A 7,500-nucleotide genomic window follows, 5' to 3' on the forward strand; every position below is an offset into this window, starting at 1 on the left:
ACAACAAGGGGCCTAATATGCTACCCTGAGGCACCCTGTGAGTTACAGGCAACTCGTTAGACATCTTATTCCCACAAGATGTGCGCTGTTTTCGGTCAGTGAAATAGGAACGAAACCATTGAAGCGAATTTCCAGACAAACCATACGCCGATAGCTTAGACAATAAGATCTGATGATCCACCGTATCAAAAGCCTTTGTTAGGTCCAAAAACACGGCCCCACATAGTCTACCCTGTTCCATATTGAGAAGGACTTCGTTGGCAAAGGATGTCAGAGCAGATATAGTGGACAGTCCCTTCCGGAATCCAAACTGTTTTCCTGAGAGGAGTTTATTGGCAACCAAAAACTGGTATAACTGTGTATGTACAGCTTTCTCAAGAATCTTGCTGAGTGTAGGCAGAATAGAGATGGGTCGGTAGTTTGATGCATTAGTCCGGTCCCCTGACTTAAACAGGGCTGTAATTTTAGAACATTTCCTCAATTTAGGAAATTTACCAGTTTTAATTGAAAGCGTTAAGCGCAGATGAAGCTATAATAGGTGCGTATAACTGTGTATATATAAACAACAAAACGGGAAGTCTAAAGACTACTGCAAAGCTGATCCAGAACAACGTGTATCGTTTTTTCATAACAATATTACGGCTGGCCATACCAGCCTTCTTCAGGTTTACAGATGTTACTGAACTTATTTAGGAATCACAATATTATATAGATGGAAAATGTCTCAATAAAAATTGTTTAAAAGGGAGAGGCGCAAATGACGCACAACACAAAAACTAGAAAGGAAAAATAATAAGGATATGGATTACAATAATTCGTCACGGTGGTTTAGGCCATGAGGTTCAAGAGTCATGGCCTTATCTATCAAATGCGACTCCCTGACCTTACGAACTGAGTCACGAGAAGATTGAGTTTTCTCTAGTGGGATTAACTGCATGTCAGTATGAGAATGGTTAGAGTGAGAGAGAAAGTTTTCAGAAACAGTAGTGGGTTTAGATTTAATGTTAGTTTTGTCGACTGCACTTCTGTGCTCGTTAAATCTGCTTGAGAAGTCGCTTAGTTTCACCTATATATTGTAAATTACAAAGGTTTTGCAACTTATATTGCAAGTGATTTTTACTCAGTCTTATGTAAGCGGCATCCTCCCTGAGGAGTGAAAAAGGCACTTGTTTCTCCTGTGTTTAAGAAGGATGATAAATCCTTGCCAAATAACTATAGGCCAATCTCCTTGACATGCATCTCGAGTAAAATCATGGAACATGTTCTGTGCAGCCATTTATCTACCATCTCGAGATCAATAATATCCTTACTCCTCACCAACATGTTTTTTCAGAAAGGGTTCTCTACTGAAACCCAGCTTATCTCCGTCCTTGACGATTGGTTGTCTTCGCTGGACAAACAAACCAGGACAGATGTACTTTTAATTGACTTTTCAAAGGCCTTTGACTCAGTTCCCCAGCAGAGACTCCTACTTAAACTTAATTATTATGGCATCACTGGTAACAGTCTTTCTTGGATCGAGAACTTTCTACTGGATCGCACCAGGTTTCTGGCACAAGGTCTTCTTGGATTAGTGTTACCTCTGGTGTCCCTCAAGGCACAGTCTTAGGTCCCCTCCTGTTTCTGATTTACATCAATGATATTGTACATAACCTTAACTCTAAAATTAAGTTATTTGCTGATGATGCTGTTCTCTATTCCGAAGTCTCAAATGTTCATGATGTCAGTTTATTCCAACAAGACCCTGACACTCTATCCTGTTGGGATGCTACTTGGCAAATGAATTTTAATTTAACTAAATGTAGCATCATGTCAGTTACTAGGTCTCCCCTTAAGTTTCCAGCTGGTAACAGGCTCTGTACTAGCCCACTAAAATCAATTTCTTGCCATAAATATCTTGGTGTTTTGATACAAGATAACCTAGAATGGGACTCTCATGTAAAAACTGTTAAACACAAAGCTATGAAGATACTGGGTCTATTACGTAAAAATTTTTCAGGAAGCAGCCACTATGTTAAGACCCAAGGATACAACTCTCTCGTGAGACCCCATGTAGAATATGCGTCAGCTGCCTGGAGCCCTTTTGAAAAACAACACATAAAAGCATTAGAGGCTGTCCAACGCTGTGCTATAAGATTTGTCTGTTCAGATTATTCACAGTTTTCCAGCGTAACTTCTATGCAGCATTCGCTGGGCTGGGACACTCTTGAAGTCCGTCGACATCTAAACGCCGCTTTCATAACGTATAAAACTGTGCACAACTGGACTCACTTAACATTTCCAGCATCTGTCACCTTAGCTCGTAGAAGCAATCGCTCTCACCATCCACATAAGATCAGACATATCTTTGCTCGCACCAATGCATATAAGTTTTCCTTTTTCCCACTTGTTATCCCCCTTTGGAATGGCCTTCCCGATTCTGCTGTTAATGCTGAGTCTGTTACTGACTTCCAAGCGAATGCTTTGCCAATTGCCATCCATAAGACAATATTGCAATTCAATGTAAATATTCATTTGTTGTAAATAATTTGATTTATTTTTTTGCCTCTTTTTCTATTTCGCTGCTGACTGTTTTAGCATCCTGTATAGTCATATGACTTCTAGGATTAATAAAAATGTATGTATGTAAGTATGTAACGGTTACATCGAACCATGTAGATCACGTTTCTAGTGTTACAAGTAATGTGTGAAGTGATGGAGCGTGTTTCACCTGTAGTATAAAAGGTATAACTTGTGAGGCCGTTACTAATGTATGGACAAGTGGCACAATTTTGTCCACAGCGGAAGAAGCCTGGCGGAAAATGATTGTTGGAGATAACGGGTAATTGTGCTTTAACTAAAAGGTCACGAAGATTAGGGCTACGTCTGTAAGCAACAAAAGGCGGTTGCTTAAAGACGTCTTTGCAACGGTTAGAGGAGTGTAAGATGTCAAAATGTTTGCGTAGGATATTAGAAATGCGTGGAAGTGCTGGGTTATATGTGACAACAAATAGTACAATATCGTTAGAATCTTTAGGTTTAGTCTGTAACGCGTTAGTTCGAGAAATATTTGCAGCGCGTAGAAACTGTTCTTCTAGGAAATTTATTATTATAACCACGAGCTAGGAGATATGTTTTAAGTTCATTAGTGCGATGGTTAAACTTAGCGTCTGTAGAGCAGATACGGCGGAGGCGAAGGGCTAAGCTGAACGGAATGGCTTTCTTAGTGTGGTGAGGATGGCATGATGAGCTGAGAAGGTGTTGATGTTTATCCGTGGGTTTAGTAAATAGATCAGTTTCAATTATACCGTTATGTAGAGACACCATGACGTCGAGAAAAGGAACGTTAGAAAGTGAGTGAGCCCAACCTCGGAAACCTACCTAACTAACAACGCAGTAGTCAAGTCATGCTTCAGCATTTTACTCTTTGGTGGTGTCGTGTCTTTTTCCCGCGAATTTTAATTGTGTTAATGTATTTTCTTCGTTTTTCGAGCACGTGACATAGTTGTAATGCAGTCGGTCACAAATTTAGAGCCTAAGCGTCGATGTTTTCGCGTGGATTCTTTTTTCTTCTTTGTAGTTTGATAGTTCAGTTTGATGCGGTTGCATGAACAAGTTTTTTCAAGTATCGAGTATCGTCGATGAATTTGTATTTGCTCGTGAAGGAGCGGCGAAAGGAAACGGTGGATTAAACAGGATTTACGAACGACGCGTGGACTGGTAATTTGTGCCGAGTGTGATCTTCTCGTCGAAGTATCCCACAGGTGGATAAGTAAGGATAGTTTAGGGAAAGTCTATCACGTCACCCATTGTTTTAACCTAGAGAAAAAGTACGTTCCTCCATGCTAATTAAGTGCCTTCCTCCATATATAATAAAGTGGATAGGTTTACGAATGAGCGAATACTACAATCGGCACAATAGGCTTGCCCGTTAAGTAACTTGAGCCCGGTTTTCGGATCGTCTGTTAATAGGAAAATAGGAGCATACAAACCAAACCAACCCCCCCCCCCCCCCCCCCCCCCACAGGCGCCGGAGGTCCACTTTTTTATTGATCAACGACTTCGAAAAGAAAGTGAGGTAGGAGTATTGTAATATTTTAATTTACTGGTTGTATAGTAAAATTGAAAATGCAGTAAAAGAGGTCACAAGCCTGACTCACCCTTTCCGCAAAACGTGTTTTAGGCTTCGGAAAGAATAAAAAGGGGATTTGGTGTGCCTACAAGACATTTTTTCATTGCTCAATAAAATTCTGTTTAGGGTTTGTTTGCCATAGTTTTCTGCAAAGTGTTGGATCTGAATTGTTATTTTAACAGTCGACGAGTACGAGAATTCCCGTCAGCTTTGACATGCTGAACCCAGCTCTTTTTTGTCGCTTGGAGGATATGGGCACTCCTTTTAAAGCTACACAACTCTTTGTGGAGAAAAGTGTTTTTAATGCGACGTTTGTTGTTGTTGAAAGTATATAAGTTTCACCACACCATGTTAGTTTTAAATGCATTTCCAGCCATTTCAAAGGGCTTAAACTTAAAAATTTTCCCGAGGAGCATGTCCTCGGACCTTCCCTCTAGTTCACTAGCGCTAACGCGTTCGAAGTGAGCCCCCACCCCCCGCCAATTGCAAACTTGCTGCGCAATTCAGAATAAAGCTCCCCCCTCCTAGAGACTTGCTCCTCCGGTCTCATTTGGTCCATCTTCTCGTTGAATCACACCTCCACGTAAAAAAACCTGACTACGGGCCTGTAAACAAAACACACGCACATATACACAAAGTGGAGCTGAAAACTCTCTATTTCAATTTTATCTGACTAGTACAGAACCGTTTTCTCCGTTCTATCTCGACGAAATGAAAAACTATTGAAGTCTCACCGTTTCACGCGCCGTTAGTCAGGTAATTATACGAGTTCACAAGCCCCCCGTTGCATACAAACTAGCTCTGTAGAAAAAAAAACCCAAGGGAGCATCTTGACAAACACAAAAACAATTAATAACTTAACAAGGATCAATTGAAACACGCGACTAATAATTGCTAGCAATAAAACCAGACACGTTTCTTAAGACACAAGAAATCAACTTTATGACCCTTTATTAAAATAATTGCACAAAGATTAGATTAAAGATTCTATTCAAATAGTCAAAGAAGGCAAGCCATTCTTTTTTTTTACACTGCGCACAACGTTTTAAATACCGCTCTCCCTTTTCATTTTTATTTCCCTCCTCCTCCTCCTCCTCCACAATTTTATTATTTTCCCACCTCCTCATTTTCATTGTTTTCTCTTCTCCTCCTCCTTCTCCACCTCCTCCTCATTTCTATTGTTTTCCCTCGAAAAGGCCAAACTCAAATGTGATGGCCTGATTTTGACCTCTTTGGCCTTTTCGAGGGAAAACAATGGAAATGAGGAGGAGGAGGAGGAGGAGGGAAAATAATAAAATTGCGGAGGAGGGAATAAAAACATTGAGGAGGGAAAATAATAAAATTGTGGAGGAGCGAAAAAGAATTGAGCAGGGAAATAAAAAAATTGTATAAGATGTATTGTCTTTTATGAGACAGGTCATATCATCTGCAAATAGAGACAATTTATCATTTCTTCTCCAATTTTAAGCCCCTGTACATTGCAGTCCTCTCTTATTTTTATAGCTAGGGTCTCAAGCGCTAGTATGAAGAGGTAAGGGGAGAGTGGATCCCTCTGTCTGACACCTCTACCTTGTAGAAAAGGACCAGTCGTAAAGCCATTGTTCATTACACAGCTGGAGGGATTTTTGTACAGAACACGGATCCACTGAATAAAAGATGGTCCAAAATTAAATTTGTGTAATGTTCAGATTAGAAATTGAAAGTTTAATGTATCGAAGGCTTTTTCAAAGTCGATTGCGATTATAAACTTTCAGTTTTAAGTGTTCAGTAGCTAAAACCAGACCTAAACTCGTATTTAAACTGCATTTAAAGTTATTAATTCACAGTTCAAAGACACTGTCTTTCAGAAGAATACAACATTGTACGTATCAGCTACAGACAAGCTACTGTTTCAAAACGAAACGAGCTACCACGCAATAATAATAATAATAATAATAATAATAATAATAATAATAATAATAATAATGTCTTTATTCAAGGTTTTAAACAAACGTTAAAGCTTACAAGTTCCATTATAAAATGAAGATACAACTGTCTAAGTCTTAATTACAATCTATTTAGAATCAAAGAGACGTCTATTTACAAAGCATTTCTTAAACCTCTCTGTGTTAACACGTGGGATCTGGTAAGGATGTGACCTACCACGTATAGCCCTGTTCTTAAGTGAGGGGAGAAGATCCTGCAGGGGATGCGAGGAAGTACCCATAATACTTTTCCAGAGCCTCACATCCCTGTCTTCAATAACCTGTTGAATCGATGCTTCATGTTGAATATACCTAAATCGAAAGGCCCTTCTCAATAGCCTATCAATTTGACGAAGGTATTTGGTATAAGCAGCAACACCCCCAACTGTGGTACAGTAAGTAAAAAGTGACAAAATGAGGCAATTAAAGATGTAATCAAGATCAGATACACTATAACCATTTCTTTTACACACTCTAAGGATATGGATATGTTTTAGAACTCTTTTGCATCAAATCATCAAAATGCTTATCCCAGTTGGTAGGACTATCTCAAAAAGTCACTCCTAGAAGCTTCAGATGTGACACACGTTTAATGGTAACAATTGGTTCAGGAGGGCGCAAAGTCGTTCTGCCTTCTTCTTATGACCAGTTCCTTGGTCTTACTTAGATTGAGTTTCATCAAATTCTCCTCTGCCCAGACTTTAATATTCTCTACCTCCTCAGCGGCACTGTCATTGACATTAGCTAGGCCCAACGGGTATACTACATGTAATGTCATCAGCCTATTTAGTCATTAATGTATTCTGGGAGGTGGAACCTATATCATTAACCATGATGGAAAAAAGTACAGGCAAGAATGGGGCCATGACTTTGTCTACACATACCCTTTTGCTGACGATCTTTTAAAAAGTCAATAACCCAATTAACAATATAAGGGTTAATGTCAGGCACTTTCTTTCTTAATGCTGCATGTAAAAGTTGTAACATAAAGTACAATTCTGAAAGCGTCTTTCGCTATTTGCAAGTACAGTAAACAGTAAGAGTACAAAATGTGATAGAAAATTAGATCTTTATTCTATCTGTAGTTACTGAAGCCTTCAAAAAGTCGGTTATGTTCCTCGGTACACCTTTCGCAAATCGTTGTTTGGTATACAGCGACTGGGCTTTATATCACCTTGCATAGCTTACCAGCCAGACCAGACGGGATTCACCCTGTGTAGATTCGCCGATCAGGATTCGGGATTCACCTGATCACCGCAGTGTCCGTAATAAAGAGGTTTTAAGTTTATATGAATTTACTCTCTGGGGCCGAGATTTAGTGTCCGTTGTCCGTATTAGAGAGAGTCCGTATTATAGAGGTTTTTTTTTTAAAGAAAATATATGAGAATTTTTTCGGGACATTGGAAACTGTCCGTAATAGAGTGG

The 7,500-nt window shown here is 39.5% G+C and overlaps 1 protein-coding gene across 3 annotated transcripts in view; it reads left to right on the forward strand.

Annotated features, from left to right (window-relative positions):
• Positions 1-7,500, forward strand: part of LOC140947534 (uncharacterized) — a 39,946-nt gene that overhangs the window by 21,451 nt on the left and 10,995 nt on the right. The window lies entirely within an intron of this gene.

Source organism: Porites lutea, chromosome 9, assembly GCF_958299795.1.
Source record: "Porites lutea chromosome 9, jaPorLute2.1, whole genome shotgun sequence".
Classification (NCBI taxonomy): Eukaryota; Metazoa; Cnidaria; class Anthozoa; order Scleractinia; family Poritidae; genus Porites; species Porites lutea.